Source organism: Balaenoptera musculus, chromosome 18, assembly GCF_009873245.2.
Source record: "Balaenoptera musculus isolate JJ_BM4_2016_0621 chromosome 18, mBalMus1.pri.v3, whole genome shotgun sequence".
Classification (NCBI taxonomy): domain Eukaryota; kingdom Metazoa; phylum Chordata; class Mammalia; order Artiodactyla; family Balaenopteridae; genus Balaenoptera; species Balaenoptera musculus.
This window is the reverse complement of record NC_045802.1, coordinates 77121294-77143022: the sequence shown is the minus strand read 5'-3', so window position 1 is coordinate 77143022 and position 21729 is coordinate 77121294. Positions and strand designations below refer to the sequence as shown.

Sequence of the window (21729 nt, the reverse complement as noted above, 5' to 3'; positions counted from 1 at the left end):
CGTGGTTTCTGATTACTTGCATCATCTTGGGTGCTTAGAAGTTCCAGTGCCCACGCCCCACTCCAGAACTATGGACTCATTACCATAGGGCTGCATCACCAGAAACTTACGTATGTAGGAGTAGTGAGCAAATGTTATACGTCTATGTATGCAAAATACTATAACCACGGAGTGCGTGTCACATACAAATATAACCTCTCCTCTCATTCTTCCCCCTCATCTCTCCTTGGCCCATTGAAACGTCATCGCTGCCCAGCACGGGTCTTCAGAGCAACATCTGGGAACTTGTGCTGTAACCCACACGGGCACCAGTGTGAGTGTGCCCTGGGGCACACGAGGCATCTCTGTGCTACCTGGGAGCCGGTGCGTCCCCGTGAACGCTCAGAAGGAGCAGGAGATGAACTGCCATGTCGGGAGGCTTCCAGCGGCTTTGTGTGTCGAGACACTGACGTTTCATATGGTCCTTGGGGTCGAGGCTCTGTGTATAAAATGTTCAAACATCCTCAGGAAGGAAGCTCCCAAAAAGCTGTTCGCAGATGTGACGTTGCCTGGTGACATCCAGGCCCCTCTCCTGTGTTCCTCCAGCAAAACCTGATGCGGATAAAGTGGGACCCACTTTCCCCAGTAAAGGGACCAATTGTGTGTTTAGCCCTTTACTCCACTCCAGCCCTGGGCTGGCTCACTGCAGGGCTCAGGAATAAAATGCAGGACGGGCCTCGACCAAGGGTGGCTCTGGGCAGCCCAGCTTCCTCTGCCGTCCTCCAAAATGCATCGTGTTTTAAGGAGCCTATAAAAACCTACTGTTCAACTTCATTTTGATATTCACTCCCCATTTGCTCTGAATTCCTCCCTTTTCATGAATAGTGCCATTATATTCCACTTCACAAGTGTAGCGCTGTTATAATTCCCTGCATGTTCATAAAAAATTGGCTATGCTTGAGACACACAATCAGACATGTTATCAAAAAGAGTCATTCGAATATTTTCCAGGAAAAGAGGAAATGGTCAACTTTTAATTCTCTATATCAATGTCCCAGAGTAGAGGAGGAAATAATTTGAAATAGCAAAGAGACCAAAATAAAGAAAAAGGTTTTTTGTTTTATTTTTGTTTTTAAACTCTGGGAATAGACACAGATGTGAACTTTCCTAGTTTTTATTTTCACTTATATCAGCTCTAGGTGGAAAGATAGTTTAAAAGGAACTGAGTACAGGTAAAGTCAGATTGCATTGCTAACAGGAGTTAATAATATTCTTACTTTTGCAGGGCATGACATAAGTGAACACAAGGCAGGGGACAGACAGATGGACGGTCCATGTCCCTTGGTCCCAGGCTGGTTACCTTTCTCCTCCCTCAAATGAGGACAGGTCCTAGGGATGGGCTCATGCAGGATCGGCCTGTGGAGGCCGGAGAGGCCCAGTTCTGGGCAGAAGACATTTCAGCATCTTTCCTGTGGTCTTTTCCCTTGTACTTCTTCCTACATCTTTGAGATGATGCTTTATGTAAAATTTTGCACTCTCATTTTTCTTAACATTAAGCATTTCCTCATGCTACTAGAAGCTCTTCATAAACAAAACATTCATAATATGTTGGCTGAATAATATTTGTTCTTAAGCGATGCACCCAAATCTTCTTAACCATTGCCACAATATTCTGCACGGAAATTTCCCCAAGTTTCCCAGGTTATAAATCTACGCTGCAAGGAACGAATCTGTTTAGCTAATGAACATCTCGAAGGAGGGAGCCGTGACCACGATGGGGACAAGGAAACGGAACGCTCCTCAGCTTGGGAACCGGGTCCCACGTGTGAAACCTGGATTCCACTCACACCGAAAACGTGCGTGAACAGAATGTGGCCATGGGCCTCCCTGGTCATGCAGGTCATGACTCTGTGGTCTAAAGGAAGTCTTCAGAACAGAACCAGGGGTACACAACGCAAGTACATTCAGACACGCATGTGGCAATAATGTCATAAAGGCTTAGATGCAGGCCACGCCTGGGTGCCTGACAAACAAAAAAACACACAACAGATGAACAAGTGCTTCACAAGCTAGGTCTCTCTTTGAATGTCAAAGTCCGCAGTGATGGCCCCTGCCCGGCTCCCAGGAAGATCTACCCCACAGCTTAACCTAATGGCAAATGCTACTCAGCTCCCCAAACAGAAACGAGGTCTGTATTTGTGTCATAAGCATTTATTAACCTCCCCTATGGGCAGGACTTGGCACTTTGGGGACACACACTCAACGTGCCAAGTTCTGCATACTCTGAACTCACGGCAGGTTCAGACCAGGGGGGCGGTGAGATGGAGTGAGCGTGGGAGTCAGGCCCCACCACTCACCAACTTCCCAGGCCTCAGCTTCCTCGCCTGTAACACGAGGATATATTAGTTCATACCTCACAGAGTGACCCTGGAGGTAACGTGAGCTAAGGTGTGTAAGGCACTTAGCCCAGGGTCTAGTCTGGATACGACCTGGACGGCATTAAGTCTTATTAACTATTTGTAACCACAACTATACAGCAAAGCAGATGTGACTGTCTAAGGGCCTTAATAAAAGTACAGAAAACTGGCAAGGGAATTCAGACACGGGAGTGATCATGTCCCAGTGGGAAATCTCAGCATCCTGAATGGGTGCCATATGCCAGAGGCTTCTGTAGGCAGGTAGAATCCTCCAGGCAGGGGAGGGTGACATTCAGACCCAGAAGGGGTCATCCACAGTTGGCAGGAGCTGGGAAAGTGCCGGGGACTGGGGAGAAGCTCACCCCCGTTTCCTGGAGTGTCCACGGCTATCAGGGAGCAGGCTTGCCCAGAGGGTTGAAATAAACAAACCAAGAAGTCAAAATTCATGCGCCCCAATGTTCATTGCAGCACTGTTTACAATAGCCATGGCATGGAAGCAACCTAAGTGTCCATCGACAGATGAATGGATAAAGAAGATGTGGTACGTATATACAATGGAATATTACACAGCCATTAAAAAGAATGAAATAATGCCATTTGCAGCAACATGGATGGACCTAGAGACTGTCATACTGAATGAAGTAAGACAGAGAAAGAGAAATATCATATGATACCACTTATATGTGGAATCTAAAAAAAGTGATACAAATGAATTTATTTATAAAACAGAAACAGACTCACAGACTTAGAGAAAGAATTTATGGTTACCAGGAGGGAAGGGTGGGGTGGGGGGAGGGATAGACTGGGAGTTTGTAACTGACATGTACATACTGCTATATTTAAAATGGATAACCAACAAGGACCTACTGTATAGCGCAGGGAACTCTGCTCAATATTCTGTAATAACCTAAATGGGAAAAGAATTTGAAAAAGAATAGATACATGTATATGTATAACTGAATCACTTTGCTGTACATCTGACACTAACACAACATTGTTAATCAACTATACTCCAATATAAAATAAACAGTTAAAAAAAAGGGAAAAAAAACATAAAGGAGTAAAAAAAAACGAAAAGAAGTTGAAATTCATTTGTGGAGCCTTCTGGCCTTGGAATCGTTATGACAAGTCTCCCTTAGAGAAGCATGACTAGAAAAGTGCAAAGGGCTGTGCCGATATCACACGGGAGCAGGTGATCAGGTTCTCCAGGAAAAGGTAGGCACTGCTCAGATGCGGGCATCCTTCCCTCCACTCAGGGGAGCCGTGCTGTCACCAGAGGGGCGTGTTCTGTCTGGGACACTTCAGTCACAACCCATCCTAGAGAAGTTAGGAAATGTCTGGAGAGGAAGAAAAGTGCTTCCAAACACTGCTCCCTATGCAGAGAGTTAGAAAAGAGACAGGTGCGGAGAGAGAGGACCCAACATGTGTGCAGGTGCAAGAACGCACACCCTCTCAGGAAGGGAAGAGGCTCAGCTGTTCCCAATCTCACTGCAAGCCCATCAGGAGGACCTGGGCTCAGTCATGCAGGCTGGACGTGGCATGGGGATCAGGGCTGCAGCAGGGCGTGGAGAGTCATCATGTTTTCTAAGTGCAGAGAGGACCTTATTAACAAAAAATAGTTATCTTTCTGTGATGACGTGAAGGACATTTCTGCCCACAGATGGGGCCAAAGCAGAAGGACATGGAGGGCTGCCATAGAGACACAGTTCCAAGTTACAGAAGTAGGACCCGTCAAATGGCAGCCACACCCCTGGAGTGGTCATAAATCAGAGGTGGAATGTGGGCACGGCTGGTGCAGAGCGGGGGGTTTTCTTTGACTCTGAAAACAATTTCTTAGGGTGATGGGTAGACCTTTGGCATAACTACAATCTCCTCTACCTTCTACCTCCTTCAGTTGGTGGAACACATCCTTTCCAGAAGCAAGCCCTGTTGGCTCCTGCGAGGACACTGGAACCTCTCACACCCACTTTCTTGCTGGCTCAGAGATAGGACTTACATAACTACCAATGGAGTTTGGGCTTCTGGAAATATCACCGTGTTAGACTTTACCGTTGCTGGAAGTAAGTACACATTTGAGAACACTGCTGATGTGACAAACACGCCCCAGGCCAGCCACACAGGAAACCAGGTGATGCTGGGGGAGTCACTGCTCACCTTTCAGAACATCACTCCTAAGGACGGTAAAACATAGTCCAAACATAAAAACTGATTCCTCTATTAAAATGACAGAGGAGAGGAAACAGTGCCACATGAGAAAGCGCCATGTAGAGGGAGTTGTCACGCTTATTTCACAACAGTAGTGACAGCATTGGTTTGTGGTGCTGCCACTATCACCTTGTCCCTAGTTTATTTCTCTCTGTATTTGAATCTCTGATCTAAACCTGATTAAAGGCGAGGTGGCCTTGGAAAGTTGTTTCCTATGGTATTTTCTATCATATGATCGCCCAGTAAACTATTTTGGGGATCATACAATTTTATTAAAAAATTTTTTTAATTGAAATGCAGTTGATTTATAATGTTGTGTTAGTTTCAGGTATACAGTAAAGTGATTCAGTTATACACAGGCCAATAAAATGGACAACCTAGAAGAAATGGACAAATTCTTAGAAAGGTACAATCTCCTAAGACTGAAGCAGAAAGAAATAGAAAGTATGGACAGACCAATTACCAGTACTGAAATTGAATCAGTAATTTAAAAACTCCCAGCAAACAAAAGTCCAGGACCGGATGGCTTTACAGGTGAATTCTACTAAGCATTTAGAGAAGAGTGAACACCTATCCTTCCGAAACTATTCCAAAAAGTTGCAGAGGAAGCACTACTCCTGAACTCATTCTATGAGGCCACCATCACCCTGATACCAAAACCAGACAAAGATATAGCAAAAAAAGAAAACCACAGGCCAATATCACCAATGAACATAGATGCAAAAATCCTCAACAAAATACTAGCAGACCAACTCCAGCAATACAGTGAAAGGATCATACACCATGATCAAGTGGGATTTATCCCAGGGATGCAAGGACTTTCCAATATCTGCAAATCAATCAATGTGATACACCACATTAACAAATTGAAGAATAAAAACCATATGATCATCTCAATAGATGCAGAAAAAGCTTTTGATAAAATTCAACAATAATTTATGATAAAAACTCTCCAGAAAGTAGGCATAGAGGGAACATACCTCAAAATAATAATGGCCATATATGACAAACCCACAGCTAACATCATACTCAATGGTGAAAAGCTGAAAGCATTTTCTCTAAGATCAGGAACAAGACAAGGATGCCCACTCTTGCCACTTTTATTCAACATAGTTTTGGAAGTCCTAGCCACAGCAATAAGACAAGAAAAAGGGATCAGATAATTTTAAAGGTGAGCTTGGATTCTGAAAACAGCTTGTGTAGGTTCTAACATCCATCTCAAAGCCTACTGGTGAAGTATACATAATACGTAGGGCGTTAAAAAGCACTTCCTGGCTTGATATTGCTAATGTATTCTAGACAATACAATAAAGCAAGAAAAAGAAAGAAAGAAAGAAAAGGTATAAGGACTAAAAAGGAAGTTGTGAAGCCATCATTTGCAGATAACATGATTGCATCTCTAGTAAACTTTTAGAGTTAACGAGTTTGGGAAAGCACTAACCATGAAAAGATGGAGAAACTGGACTACATTAAAATTTGAGGTGCCAGCTCATCAAAGGACTTCATTAAGAGAGAGTAAAAGTAAACCACAGAGTGAAACAAAGTACTTCTAACACATGTAACCAAACAGGGGCTTGTATTTAGAATAAAGGGCTCCAAGTCAGTAGGAATAGAGACATTCAGGAGAAAATTAGGCACAATTCTCAAACCTGTGATCACAGGAGAGAATATCCAAATGGCCAATAAATACACACAAACGTGCTTGACCTCATCAGGAATCAGGGAAATACAAATACTGCAAGGGTAAATGTAAGACATCAAATTCTTCTGCTGGTTGTTCTGAATTCGTTTTTGGAGTATTGCCTCATTCCTACTACGGCCCTTAGTCTTAGAAACAGGGCTCTGTGGTTGTAAATGATCTGCATCTGAGAGCTGTCGGGGTCTGCTGGAACACCCCCCCCCCCCACCCTCTCATCACCACCCCCGTCAGGGCTGATGAACGAGGGTCGGGCCTGAGTTTTCGTGGCTCAAGGCAGCTGAGCCCGGCAGATTGCCCAATAGCTCCAATTCTGTGGTGGCCTTGCCCACTATTGACAAGCAGGGAAAATTATGACCTGCCCTTCTTTTCAACAACGTGGAAATCTCTGAAATGAGTAAGATGGAAACTTGCTGCCGGAAAACATATTATGGAGATTCTGGGTAGGTCTGCTATCTCCCAAGTAATCTTGTTCTTGTCACCACTTTGACAATGAGTCTCAAAGGAACTGGGGACTATATACTGATTGATAGTTCAATTGTCTTATGCCAGCAATTTTAACTTTGTTACTGCCTGGCATTATCACACGGTTTTATAGGTGTATTTTAGGTCCAGTATACAATGTTCAAGTGGATCTTTGGAGGATGATTTAAGAGCTTTGGGATCTTTCTAGAAGAAAATAGTAGCAGTACATTTCCTTTTCTAAAAAGCTACATGGAAAGAAAAAATTATCACTGACCCCAAGAGAACCTGAACGCCCACAGACTACTGAAATAGCATTTTGGTGAGTAGCTATTTTATGTAGAAGTGAAGAAGATGTAAGACACAAGGTAGAGGAATGCAGGCGGCGAAGACTCCAAAACAGCCAGTAGCCTGATTACCAAACTATGTAGGGAAGAATCAGTCAGCCAAAATAGGTCAAGACAGGCAACCTTGCTGCCAGTTCCTGGGAGAAAACTGTTCTTAATTGCTGTTTTGGAAACTAATTGCACCGAACAGGAGGTCTTTAATTCAAAGGAACAGGGCCAAGTCACCCAGCTCTATGGTACCTATACGGTACAGCATCTACAATGGATCAAACAGAAGCACGCGGCTCAGAGCAGCGTTTCAGGAGGGAGGTGGACGGCTAGTACTGGAAACCTGGGCAAACAAAGAGATGCACTTTGCTTTGAACCATAAGAGAATCCCAGAAATACTGGCCTGAGGAGGTTTCAGGCAGTTTTCAGAGTTGCTTAGATGAATTGTGAACAAACAGATGGGGAGTCTCAATAGATTTCAGGGGATTTGGCCCAATCAAGCTGGCACTGTGGCTGCGAAGGGCTCTGCGTTGTACTGTTCCTCCCCCCACCCCCAGCTTCATTCCAACTTGCCACCCACGTCCACAATGAAGCCACTCAAGTAAAACATCGAGTTACAGCAGTATCTTTCCACCCTTGCCCTAACACCGCATCCCCTTCTAAACGCTGACACGCCAGTTGTCTGCTTAGTGACCGTTATAATAATGAAAATTCCTTTATTTAGCTTGCTTGAGATGAAGTCAAGCAGCCGTAAGAGGGACCTGCAAAACAAAATCAAGTGCCATCCGCAGTTAAAGGGGCCGTGGAGAGCCTTGAAATCTTTCATGGTAAAACACAGCATCCATCCCATTTCATAAGAAAATTCTTACAGGGCTCCTCAGATTTGAAAAAAGAGCAGTTCGTATTTAAAGAGAAATAAAATGCTTACTGTGTGGAAGCAATATACTTAGTGCATCTGCCACCCTTGGCTTTGCCATCAAGAGATGAAAAGCCGGCTTCATAAGATATAGTTTGGCGCGTTCTAAAGATTCCTCCTCTAGCCGTGATGGAATTATGCACTTTGCTCTCTTTTCCTACCAACATCATGGTGGTTATAATAGTCCTTTATTTCTTTTGTGGGTGATTGGGAATAGCACAAGGAAATGTCCACAGAGCTGCATGAATCTGGAATAATCTGCTCGGGACAAACCCTTCAAGAAAAAGGAGGGATCCAACACCAGCTCTGTCACAACCTAGTGACGTTATTAGCATGTTACTGAATCCCTCTGGCTCCCCTTCGCTTCAGCGGTAAATAAGATGACTGCACCTGTTCCGTCTATTTACAAGGCTGCTGTGAGGATTAAAGGAGATGGCGGCTACAAAAGAACTATAAGAAATATATAAGATAATCAGGAATAAGGACAAGAGGGCAGGGTTTTTTTTTTCAGCATCCAGGGACACTGAGGCCGCCTACCCTCCAAATACCACATCTTCTGTCCCTTGTTGATTATCTTCTGTGTATTCTCTCTCCAGAACCATGAATTCCCACCTTGCCCCTTCCTAGTGGTTCTCACTATTGTCTAGGAGTTTTAAGAAAGCCTTCGGGGACTCCCCTGGCAGTCCAGTGGTTGGGACTTTGCCTTCCAATGCAGGGGGTGTGGGTTTGATCCCTGGTCGGGGAGCTAAGATCCCACATGCCTCACAGCCAAAAACCAAAAAAACATAAAAAAAAAAAAAAAGAAAGCCTTTGGTATGTCAGGAGTCTCATCTCAGCTTTCTGGATTCTCTAAGTTAGGTATTCTTAAGAATTTAGTCTTTCTAACTTCAAGAAATCAAAACTCAGGTGAACTCCAGGTGATGTCAGTGATGGGGGATTGTTCTTGGAGGTGTACAGAGTGATGAAAGAGTTAATGTGGTGCCTTACACTCCTTTAAGTCTAGTATGGCTTTCAAACCACTAGCGTTTAAAAAATCAAATACCCCAGGGATTGAAGTAATGTTACAATCGACTTGTTCATAGGTCTAGACTTCCTCCATTTAATTTACTTATGCATCTTGTTCAGATGAGCATGATTTTTTAATCTCTTTACTGGTTATGGACTTTAAACATATTGTGCTAAAATAGAAGAATTTATCTTTGCCATAGTATGGGATCTCAGTGAAGTAGGAGCTTTGTTCCATGATATAGTTCTATGATGATCAATGGGTTTGACTTGGTAGAATGTTTTGTTCACCATTTCCAAAACAAGCCTTTAAAAATAGTGAATCATGTAATTTACTCAAAAAAATGATCTAATATATAAAATGACTTAATCAGTGAAATTAGATGACAGCATTAGTTTATCAAGGCTGGCACTTGACTAGGGCTTGGGTTTACAGTTCTACCAGGAGCTGGCTGTGTGGTTACAGGCCGATGTCTGTACCTCTCTGGGCCCCAAACTTACCTTTAGGAAGAGTTTGGACTAGTTGATCCCTAAGGTCTTACCTGCCTCTGAGCTTTGACACCTAAGGATGACCCCTTCACAAGGAAAATTTCCTTATATATCATCTTTCATATGGTACAATCATTGAATTAAACATGCTGTTAGCACGTTGAACTATATATCTGCAGCTTCAATTTCTTCTGAAAGCCCAGTGTTTTATTTTCATATTTCATGAAAGAAAGGAATGAAATAGAGAAAGATAATAAAATGCTTAACAGGCAAGTCTCCACTTATACCGCATTTGTTTCACTGAACTTGATCAGCCTAGTTTGGCTCTTCCTCAATGCCAAACCAGAGTGAAAATTTGGACTAGTTTTATTTAATGTGGAAGGATTAGATTGAACAGGAAAAAAATATCTGATTTGAGGAATTTTGAAAAGAGAAACAAAATTTTACTTTTTTTTTTTAAAAAAAACAAGTCAACAATCCAGCTAAGAAGTCATGGCCCTCAGATAGAGGTTCTTCAGGGTGGTTTAAACAAACCGATAACACTTATCAGGAACAAATTATTTTGTGCAGGTAAATGAGTGCTTCAGAAGTGTCTGAAGGAGATTTGTTTTCTTAAGCAGATTAAGAATCTTCCGATTAACTTTTTCAGACTATCCATATTAACTGAAAACTTCTTACCTATAGTTTACTGAAGACAAAGTCACAATTATTAGTCTAGATTAAGGAGGTTTATGGTACATGATTTATAGTTTAGAATTCTACCATCACCTAACAATCACTGAAAATACTGATGCTGTTTCATAAGTAAAATTGTAGGAAAATGTTATAAAAATCTATTTAGACCTTACTAAGTCTATGGGAAAATAATAATTTTGTGTATGTGACCACGAAAAGCTGTTTATGTTCACAATTTTGTTTTAAAGGGTAAATTTTTAAAAGATGACGTCCAAGGGCTAAAACTTCCCTAGGAACCAGTGCCTTAACTAACGATAAAAACAAAATTAGCTGGGTGTGGGTCACAGCAGGGGAACTATTTCTCTAGGGCTGCTGGGGGACTTTAACGCTTCAGTGACACCCACAGAATGAATTCCTCTCTTGAAACAACAAAAGTCAACTACTTCAAGCTGGATTTCTTTGTTTTTCATTCCAGCACCCCATCTCCAGCTCTTCATTATAAAAAGACGTGAGCTTAAAAATTAGATAATCAACAAGGACCTGCTGTAGAGCACAGGGAACTCTACTCAATATTCTGTAAGAACCTATATGGGAAAAGAATCTGAAAAAGAATAGGTATATGTATGTGTATAAAAAAATAAACTATGATGTTCAATTAAAAAAACAAAACCAAACACCTGGGGCCATTTGAGAGGACCACTCTACGGCACTCTCAGTTCTTAATGGCAAGAATCGAATGTAAAACGCAGGGCCGTTTTGACCCTGAGATGGATGGGTCAGGATGGCTGGCTGGGTGGCAGTGGTGATGTAACAGTTGTTTTCTGGATGGGATCCAGTGTGGTCAGCGATGTGGGGAGAAGCTGTCTTCACTATGCCGAGAAGGTGACTGTGTGTGCTGAGCCCTGGGTGGGGGGGGGGGTGAGGACCTGAACATGTGGACGGAAGCCAGCCAGTGGGGGGCAGTGAACTAACCCACGTAGAGTGGCTGGTGAAGCCGAGATGTGGATGCCAGGAACCCTCCAGATGACAACCCATCAAAGTGGCTGAAACGGGTCCCTCGGGAGAGGGCCACCCAGGTTGGGAGGCAGCAGATGTAGGGGGGGGGGTGAATGCATGTGTGTTGGAAAAGGCACAGGTGTCTGAAGCTGAGTCTCTACAAGTGACTAAGTGAATGTTGCTTTAAGCTTCTGGGGGCAAAAGGGGTCTACACTGAACAGGGCTTTACCTTCAACCCAAGCTTGTTATCTACCCATGGTCAGGCTCTTTTGGGCACAGACTGGTCAAGTTTTTCAGTTGGCTTATGAGCTGCCATCTGAGGCTGTGAGTTTCACTGATTTTTCAGCAATAACCCAACAGTCAAGCTAAGACCGTGTTATCCTCTTGCTGCCACGTAAATGAACAGATTAGGAATCAAGACGCTGGATGTAGATGGAGCCCCCTGGACATGACCCAAAAGAATCAGAATCACTAAGGAGGCAGCTGGACACGGTGTGGGGCAGTGGGAGGAGTCGGGCCTGAGTTAGAGCCCGAGTCTCTGCGGAACCCCTGTCGTGAAGGCCACAGGAGCCTGAGAAGGGGCCCCTGCAAACCGGGATCAGTGAAAACTCAAGTAACTCATGTCCATGAACCTAAGACACACCTGGGGCCTGCCATATGCGGAGGGAGAGAGACACTGAAGGAGCATCTCTCCACCGAAAAGCCTTTGGAGTTACCTGCCAAGGCTCCACGACTCAGGGATGCAGGGGGGCTGTCACCAGGGAGAGCGGCAAGGAGGGACCTGGTCAAGTTCAAGGGATCATTGAGTTCAGGGGAGAGAACAGCAATCACGGCACCTGTAGGGGTGTTTACTCTACACCAGGCACTGTGTGCGGTGCTTTATGCACCTTACGGAATTTAGTCCTTTTAGCATCTAGCTGAGGGAGGATTATAAACTCATTCTGCAGAGGAGGACCTGAAGATCTCACCCAAGGTGACAGTTCATGAAGCCACAGGAGCCGGACTCCAAGTCTGAAGCTCCTCCTCCCCTCAGGTTGCTGGGCAAATGTCGTCTGAGCTCTAAGCAAATGACTTAGAATGAAGTTCTGGGAGGGGACACCTGCCCCTCCGCCCCCACCACAGGCAAAGTGCAAATTCTGTACCTTGAAGGAGACAGGAAACCTTCAGGAATACAGCGTCTCAAGGGGAAATAAAGATGCACAAAGGGACCACGTGATTAAAGTCTACAGGAGGGACCTCGGTCATTGTGCAAATCAAGGGTTCACTACTTCCATTCACTAATCTTCCGAAATGATTTCCTTTGTAGACATTTGCCTAATAGGTCTGCCTACTTAATCTTTGCTTTTATCTCTAATATATGCTTGTCCTACATGGAATTTTCCAAAGGACTCCGTTTGGTAGATGCTTTAACCAGAGACGGTCAAACGCATGACTGACCATCACTGGGGAAAATCAAGTGTCATTCCACGAGGAACAGAGCTCCTTGAACAACTCAGAGAGAGAAGTGGGTGGAGGGAGTGTGCTTCCAATTTCATTTCAACAGGAAACAGGCTTCAAGTAAACTCTCCATGACGCAGGAGTGTTGTTTTCTGTTTCTAACACTTGGCTCTAAACAGTTACTCTGAAATGTGTTGATTTCTGATCACTACGTACACCCTTTGGGTTAAACTGTTCAAATGATGATGACCTAAAGCTGATGGTGTTAAGAAGACCCGTTTTTTTATGGGGATAAATGTGTTTTCATGAAACAGGCCACGAGGCCCCTTCTCCCGGCCCCTTCCCTCCCCAAACAGGCTGTTTTTGCAACGCTCAGGGTCAAACTTGCTCTCAGGCAGGACATGACCCCGGGAGGCCTCAGCCAGCCCAACATGTCAAAAGATAATATGCTTAGCAAAGAGAGAAATTCCTTAACCCTTCCAGAGAACAGCAGATGAAAACGATCTTTCTCTTATCTCTAGCTTTCCAAAAATCGCCTGGGCATGCAAGCGAGTGGAGCGTGCTTCTTGGCAGCATTTTAGAAGACTGGCAGGACATTTTGGGGGAAACAAGCCCGGGGGTACGTTCTTTGATGGTGAGGAGGTGACTATTCAAAGGGCAAACAGAATCACAAGGCCCTAGAGACAACTGTCTAAGACTTGCTACCCAAACTGCGGTCCCTGGACCAGCAGTAGCTCGTCACCTGGGAGTGGGTTAGAAATGCAGAGTCCCAGGCCCTGCCAGGCCTGTAGAGTCTGAATCTGTGGAATCAAACGCACAGTCTGCCCAGCGCTGCTCTGGCTCAGCTCTTCCGACTCTAGCCAGGATCTCGGAGCAGCATCTGATGTGCTTTCTGTGGACTCTGTGTCAGCGATCGGCGTTTCCAGGGGAGGGTGACTTCCCAGTCAAGCCCCCCTTCCCCCAGCGGCCTCACGATCCCGGGCCCAGTAGGGAGGGCGTCATGGGGCCAAGTTCAGTTATCACCTTGCCTGATAAGTAGGGGTTTGAATGACCTCTCCCCATTCCATCGGTTTGGTCCCTGGTCCACTTTCCACATTCTTACCCTCGACAGAGTTTCCAGAAGTACAAAGGAGGCCACTGGCCAACCTCCTCTGCCCTGAAGAAAAAGTCCAGCTCAGCCTGCAGATCTCACTGGCCGAATGCCACCAGGAGACAGCTGGCACCCTGTCTTGCAGAGGAAGCATATTTTGCATTAGTTTGACTTTGCAGACAAGCCGTCATCGTCTATCTACCCCAGTAGTTTTCACGCAGCAGTTCAAATCGAGTGGAGAGGGAGAAAGGAGACTGCATCAGTGGCCACAGGTGCGCGTTTCTGCGGGATGTGCCTTTGGTCCTGAGCAGCATGATTCGTGCTGGGATTCTGAACAAAAGTCCCCAAACACTGCGTGCCAGTTCTGACCAGGACTCCCGTCTTCCCAGCTTGCTTCCCTCCTGCTGGCGTCTGTCTGGGCTGTGAGTCAGATCCCAGCTCCCACGCTGGACCTGCACTGGATACTGGGCTCCCAGGACCGTGACCCTGGAGCTCACAGGGCTCTGGCTCAGGTTCGGCAGAAGAGCAAGCGCTCCCTCCTTAGGAGTTTTCCACGGCGCCTGTGCCTGCCCTCCCATCATGAGCACAGCAGAGGCGGCAAGAGCCACCTCTGCTGACTTTCTGTCTGGGACTCTGACCCTCTGGCTGGCCCCTCGGCTTCCCTGCTGCTCACTCGTTTAAACCCTGCGGCTCACAATTGCAGAGGAATGAGTATTAGTTAAAGAGACATATTTAGCACCACTAAGTTAAAAGAGAAAAAAACCCAGAGCAAGATGGGTGCCAGGCATCCCGGAGGCTCCTCATGCCAATACCTGATGTCACCCCTGGCAGGTGGCTGCTTCTGGGACCCCCTCCTCCTCCTGGGTGTCAGGTTACAGCATCCTGACAGCTCCCATCCAGACCGTGCAGAAGAGAAGCTCAGAGTAGCTAGTGAGCCTGAAGCAAGCCCGTCTTTGGGATCCAAACTAGTGATGTGGCTAAAGGCCCTCAAACTGCCGCCACAGAATTCCAGGGGACTGGCTACAGGTTTTTACTGGATCGATACCTTTGTCCGTTGGCTTCTCTCAGATTGAGAGGTTCAGCAGAGGGGGACTGGGGCAGGAGGAGACCCTGGGCTCAGTGTGTCAGAAACAGTGCACCCGAGGGACCCACTCTATCAGGGAGTGGTCAACATCGGCCAGAAAGCAAGACCCACATCAAGAGGAGAGGGGCCACCAGCGAGCCACGCAGAAGTGGGAGGACCAATGTTAGAGACCCAAGTACAGAAGCCCCACGGCCAACGGGCCCACGTGCTTCTTCTAAACTTGACTCTAACCACCGAAACCTACCAGCCAAGAAAACAAAGCTGAACTTGAAAACAATAACTTAGAAAAGTACAGGAATAGTATTCAGCCTCAAAAAGGAAGGAAATTCTGACACATGCTTCAACATGTCTGAACCTTCCAGACGTTATGCTAAGTGAGATCAACCAGTCACAAAAAGACAAATACCGTATGACTCCACTTACATGAGGTCCCTAAAACAAGCACACTCACAGAAACAGAGACTAGAGGTTCCCAGGAGCTGGGAGAGGGGGAAGAGGGAGTTACGGTTTAATGGGACAGAGCCTCACTTTGGGATGAGGAAGAAAGTTCTGGAGATGGATGGAGATTGCACATCAATGTGAATGTTCTTAATGCTACTGACTTGTACACTTAAAAATGGCTAAGATGGTAAATTTCATGTTACGTGTGTTTTATCACCGTTTAAAAAAAAGTATAAAAGAATCAACAGAGGTTTGCACAAGACAGGTACACAGGAGACCTGAGGTAACATTAAAAAGATCATTTTCAAGTGATTAGTTTACAAACACTGTATGTCTGTAGTGTATGTGACGTATGAATCACATGTCAAGGTTTTATTTTTTAATTTCAGGAAATTGATCTAATTTTTAACACATGAAATGCTTAGCAAGAATAGAGAGCTAAGACAACTTTTTAACGTGAGGAGTTAAGAAAAACCTCATGAAGGCTGCCTTTTCTTCTATGTTTATCCTTAGAGACTCTAGTTAATTAAACCCAACGAGGAAGAAAAACCAACACGAAGGCAAAAATGTTGGCAGAATAAACAGCCTGTCTTTTGTTCTCACTCAATAACTAGAAGGATTGAGATTTTGCTAAAGGTACTGTAAACAGAGACAGACAATTCTAAAAATGGATGCAATGTATCCCCCCTTTTAAATAAGTTTACTTTCTTCTGCGACACTGCTCTGGCTTTGCCCTCTCGCTTTAATACGAAACAGAAGTGATGGTCCAGGTTTGACTTTGTTCCAGGATCTGGCCTTTCTAACCATCAGAAGCATCAGTGTGGTGCAGACAGACATTCCCTGTTCTGGAATTTCTAGGCAGGAGTCAACGCTCTTTTCAACTGCGTTTACTTCCTAATTAAGGAATTTTGGGACTTAAAAAAAAAAAAAATCCAGAGCAACCATGACTAATCTTCCTTCCTTCCCCCTCTGCAGTAGTGTAAGTCATTTATTTCTAGAACATGAAATTCCAATCAGGCGAGAAGCAGAAAGTAGTTTGGGTGGAATAGTCAGATAAACGGTCGTTTCTGCTTGACCTCTTAAATGCACAGGGAAGGATTCACTGACTTTAGTTTCTGTGGAGACCAAAAAGGGTGCTGATTCTCTGGAGGATTTCTTATACCATGAAGGATATGCTTGCACCGGTATCCATGGAGACCGATCACAGAGAGATAGAGAGGAAGCCCTTCACCAGTTCCGCTCAGGAAAAAGCCCAATTCTAGGGGCTACTGCTGTGGCAGCAAGAGGACTAGACATTTCAAATGTGAAACATGTTATCAATTTTGATTTGCCAAGTGATACTGAGGAATATGTACATGGGATTGGCCGTACAGGACGTGTAGGAAACCTTGGTCTTGCCACCTCATTTTCCAATGAAAGAAATATAAATATCACAAAGGATTTGTTGGCTCCTCTTGTTGAAGCTGAACAAGAAGCGCCACCTTGGTTAGAAAATATGGCTTATGAACACCACTGCAAGGGTAGCAGTCATGGGCGTTCTAAGAGATTGAGTGGATGATTTGGTGCCCGAGACTATCGACAAAGTAGCAGTTCTGGAAGTCCTAGCTTTAGTAGTAGCCGTGCAAGCAGCAGCCGCAGGGGTCGAGGTGGTCATGGCAGCAGCAGAGGATGTGGTGGAGGTGGCTATGGAAGCTTCTACAATAGTGATGGATACGGAGGAAATTACAACTCTCAGGGGGTTGACTGGTGGGGCAGCTGAATCCGCTTCGCAGCAAAGTCACCATTTCGAAAAAGCTAATATGGAAACCACATGTAACTTAGACTATATCATGTAGCTTCAAGAACTAGCACTACATTACCAGCTGTGATTCTCCTGAAAATTCAAGGGAGCTCAAAGCCAAAGGAAGAAAAGAAAGGAACAATCAACAACCCTATTAAGAAGTTGATGTGAAAACTTAGCTGCTGTAGTTTGGATTAACTCCCCTTCTACTTATTTCCATCCCAAACTGCATTTATAATTTTGTGACTGAGGACCGTTTGTTTGTTAATGTACTGTGACTTTAACTTCAGGCAACTTATTATTTTGATGTCCTGTTGGGTCAGTAATGCTGAAGTTTTCAATTGTTTTGACAAAATAAATTCACTGAACTTGGGCTAAAATCAAACCTTGGCACACAGGTGTGATACAACTTAACAGGAATCATCAATTCATCTGTAAATATTATAAAGGAAAAAATCTTGGGCTGTCGCCTGCGTTAGGACTTTTTGATACTTGCAGAGAGGGTAGGAAAACACCTTACAGCAGAATTAGTTTCTAATGTTGCAGACTGTACTAAGTTGAAGTTCTGACTTGCTCACTCTATCCTGGATAGGCACTTGTAGTCTTTAAATAAGCCATTCCAGTCATGATGCGGTGGCATGTATGAATACATCCGTACATTTTTCAAAGCACTCTTCGAAGTTAATGCAAGTAAATACAGCAATTCCTCTTTTAATGTTTAGGTTACTAATTCTAAGCTAGGCAGATGTGGGCATATTATTATAGGAAAAGTTTAAAAGTTTTGATAACAAAAGTGTTTAGGGGAAATTTCATCTAATTAGATGTTTTAAATGCCTGCCATAAATAAAACTGAAGTTGTAGAATGGCTGACCATGCCAGTGACCAGTCCTTTTAAGGACCTGCTTGGATTTTGGTCTTCAATGCATGCTAGTGTTGATGTTTTTTGGTCAAGAGGATATAAGCAGGAGGAATTATGCAGCAGGCTTTTATTTTAATGCAGATTCTCTTTTTTCAGTTTAAGCTGCGCTGAAATGTTAAAATGGCTTACACTTGTAGAATTTGTAAATCAGAGTAGCTACAAACTCTGAAATTCTTGAGATCACACAGGTTGGCAATATGTACTAAACTGCACAAGGTGTTATTCCTATATAGTGCAGTTTTAATGTATTTTAGTTGCATAGGTTTCCATTGTATTTATAGTTGCTTTCTGCTAAATTTGACCAAAGATGATTGTTCACCAACTAAAAATGCCTCTGCCACTTGGAATTCTGTGTTCATTTTGTGGTTGGAATATAGTGATCTTTATGGACTAATATTTGCAATGGCATAAGGCGGCAAAAATTTCTTAAAGTGCAGTAGATTTTCAAGTGTACTCTGCCTTGTTCTAAAACTTTATTAAGTAGGTGCACTTGACAGTATTGAGGTCATTTGTTACGGTGCTATTTCAATTAGTATAGATTTAGACTCTTGTACATTTTGCCCATAAATTTTTACAAAATACTTATTTTATTGCACATTCAGAGAATTTTAGATATATGTCTTGTGTGTGCGTCCTTAAACTTCCAAACTTATTTTGTCTCTTGGAAATTGTTGAACGCAGCGTGTTAAGAACTAGATTCTAAAATTTTATTTGGGACCATGGAATGATAGTTGAGAAGAAAACTATTTGCACACAACAGATTTTAGATACTTTTTGCTGCTAGTTTGTGTAATATTTATTGAACATTTTGACAAATATTTATTTTTGTAAGCCTAAAAGTGATTATTTGGAAGTTTAAAGAAACTTGACCAAAAGACAGTATGAAAACACTGGCACTTGAATACTGAATGTCACCGTATGTGAAATAAAATATTTCAGGGTAGTGTGAGCTTTTAATGTTAAGTCCTATTAAGCGTGAGTCAAATTAAGCAGACCCAGCATTGGCAATGTAGGTAGCTGTAACTTTCTGACAAAATTTAAGGCAAAATTGGCAACTTGAAATTATAACATGCCAAGGGTTTGATACATTTGTCTTAAAATGTTAACGAAACACTTCTAAACACTGCTATGAAGTGTCCACATTTTCAAAGGTTCTCAGAATTTTATTTAGTACATATTTTGTTTGGTTTGGTTTTCAGTGTCTGGCATATTGCGGTTCTCAAACATGTGGTTATCTTTGTGTATGGCCATAATCAGTGACTTTTAGATTCAGTTTTGTCAGCCAGCAATATTTTCAGTAAATAAGAATGGAATTAAATTTGCTGAAGGTAAACATCGAACCTCAAGTCACTGTAAGTTTAGTAATTGCTTAACGTAATGTATTAGTTTTAGATGCTAGCACTGCATGTGCTGTCTTTTTTCTGATTTTACTAAAATAAAGAGTTGAATACCAAAAAAAAAAAAAAAAAAAAAAAAAAAAAAAGCAAAGAAATCGCTCGCCAGTCGCAGCTCAGGGGCTCAGGCTCACGCACAAGTCACAGAGCAGGAGCTCAGGCTCACCCACCAATCACAGGGCAGGAGCTCAGGCTCACTTGCGAATCACAGCGCAGGGGCTCAGCTGTGGCGCCAATCCACCCACGTGGCAGAGCCGGGGTCCAAGTACCGGGTCACCAGGGGCCGGAGGGGCTCCGGGCTGCGTACAGCAGGCTGTGCCTCAGCGGCCCAGGGCTTGGGGCTGCGTTCCGCGGGTGGAGGGCCCAGGGCTAGAGAACTTGGTGAACAGAGCAAAAATCGGACTCTCGATCTTAAAGGGCGAGCCGGTCTCGGCGTGGCTTTGAAATTCCCTTAAGTCACCTGAGGGTGTCCCCGGGGCTGGGCCCCCCATCAGCATTCTGGAGCATCCCCCAGGTGACGGCCACGGCAGCCAGGTTGACAGACACTGCTTAACCCAGATGCCTGGCCCCCCCCCCCCCCGCCCCCCCACCACCCGGCAGCAGCTCACTCACAATTTCACAAAGCTCTCTGGGTCATCCTCACCTCCTGACGGGCCTAGGTCCACTGGTTTCATAGGAAACTAGAGGCAAATTCTGCATGTAAGTAACTGCTGTCAGATCCACTTTTGAGCAAAGTTTTACATCTAGAAGGGCACAGGGTGTCAGTGAAGAAATTCTGGAATGGGGGTGAAAAAGAGGCAAATAGAATCTGTAAAGAGATATTTGTATCTCTTTTCTCCCCAGCTTCTTTGATGGGACTCCACTGACTTGAATTGGGAGAGGTTGGCTTTTGTCTTCCATCTCCTGGCAAGAACAATTCAAGGGGAAAAGGAGAGGGATGTGCTGATACACGTACTCCTGCTGGGAGGGGAGAGAGGGAGGGGAGACGGGTGTGTGTGTGTGCGTGTGTGTGTGTGTCCACTTATAACTGGATGGAGGGGTCCCTTCCCTAGTCGGGGTACCCTTTCCTCCCTGCACCGGCAGCCAGAGCTGAGTGACCTGGCTGAGCTTCCAGTTTAATCAGAGCAGACCTGACAGCTACACATGCTGTTCCTGTAACTCAGTTGCTCTGGTTCCTCAGAGAATCGCTTGGGAGAACATGAAGACTACATTCTCCTTCGAAACCCCAGGAAATCTGTTAAGGCTTTGAAGGAATGCTTCACATCATGCCTCGAAGGCCTGTTCTTCTGTGATGTTGGGAACCAGACCCGTTACCAGCCAGAAAGGTTGCTGAACTGACCTCTCCTTTGACGAGCCTTCTTTTAAAACACGAATGATTTTTGCCCAAATTGTCATTTTGTTCTTAACTTTGCAGCTTTTTAGGATTGCAGTGAAAATGAACGTGTTTGCTCTTCTGCAGTTTCACAAAAGCCAAGGCAGACAGCTGAAAAATCACTGCACCACGCGACTTCACAACAAGAAACGCATTGATTTTTCCAGCCTCTGGCATCTTGATATTGATAAGCAGACACAAAAACTGATGTCTACACGCACTGGTAAGGTTTACAAATCATTTCAGACTGTTTGCTGCTAATATTCCTTGTTTTGAAACGGGAAGGGGGAGGCTGGGCCATAAAAGCTGATGACTAAGACGGAGGAAATCCTGTCTGAGCTAAGATTGTCTTGGAGGGGAGGGGCGGGGCAGGGAGGGAAGTTGCCAGACCTGGTGGGAGCTGGTAGGAAAGGAAGGTGCTTTTCAGATAGGAAAGGAGAGGATCTCAGGCCCGTATTTGGTCCTTCAGTGCAACTTGGAAGGTTGTTACAATTCGGACCGTGACCAAGTAAGGAAGAAAGGGAAGGGGGTGATTTTCCCCCTGGAATTTCCAGCTGCACTCTTCTTGTTTGAGGCCACCCACTGGCCTTGCTCACCTGGGCGCTCAGGAGGAAACGGGTGGGTGTATGTCCTGTTCATCCTGGCTGTGGAACCACAGCAGCGAGTGAGCACTGCTGAGGCCCTGTTAGGCAAAGGCTGGGGGATCTCTCCGCTCCTTCGAGAAAGACATCCTCTCCTAAGGTTCTGTGGTGTGTTTTCTGTGCCACATTGCCAAACCAAAGCCTCTAGAGTTTTCTTGCTTTGTTAAATGATACTTGGGTCTCAGAGTTCTTCGAACAAAATGTTCTTTGTTTGTAAGTCTTTCCATTTGTTCTGGAAATAATTTAGTTACACCTTGACCTAACTTTAATTAAAATTAACATTCTTCCCTTGGCGGGTGTTTTTCAAACTTAAGAAAATACAAACAACTGTCCAAAGGCTTTGGGAAGACTCCCCTGCACCCATCTCGCCAAGTGGACACGTGAGCGTCAGCGAGC

The 21729-nt window shown here is 44.4% G+C and overlaps 1 protein-coding gene and 1 pseudogene across 1 annotated transcript in view; one reads left to right on the top strand and one right to left on the bottom strand.

Moving 5' to 3' along the window:
• COL4A2 (collagen type IV alpha 2 chain) overlaps positions 1–21729 on the bottom strand; it is a 177934-nt gene that overhangs the window by 143657 nt on the left and 12548 nt on the right. The window lies entirely within an intron of this gene.
• Positions 16229–16986, top strand: LOC118884382 (annotated as a pseudogene).